Here is a 378-nt window from a genome sequence, read left to right on the forward strand (position 1 = left end):
AAATGTAATTTACTTAGACGTGATTAAAAAATAATTGAATATTCTGTATAGTAAAAAATTGATATTATTGAAGGATAAAATTAAAATTTATTTCTATGTATCATTTTTGTCCCCAACATTTTCGTCCTATTTAAGTCCCTAACGTTTCAAAATCGTCTCAATTTTGTCCCCGCCGTCAATTTTGTTAACGGATCCCTAACGATAGGACAACATTGAGTTAGTTTTGAAATGTTAAGGATTTAAATAGGACGATTGAAACGTTAGGAACAACTTTGGTACTTATCTCAAATGTTAGGGACAAAAACGATACTTTACTCAATATAATTATTTTTATTGATATAATTTTATGCAATAAATTAGATATATATAAAAAATGAT

Source organism: Arachis ipaensis, chromosome B03 (genome assembly GCF_000816755.2).
Source record: "Arachis ipaensis cultivar K30076 chromosome B03, Araip1.1, whole genome shotgun sequence".
Taxonomy (NCBI): Eukaryota; Viridiplantae; Streptophyta; class Magnoliopsida; order Fabales; family Fabaceae; genus Arachis; species Arachis ipaensis.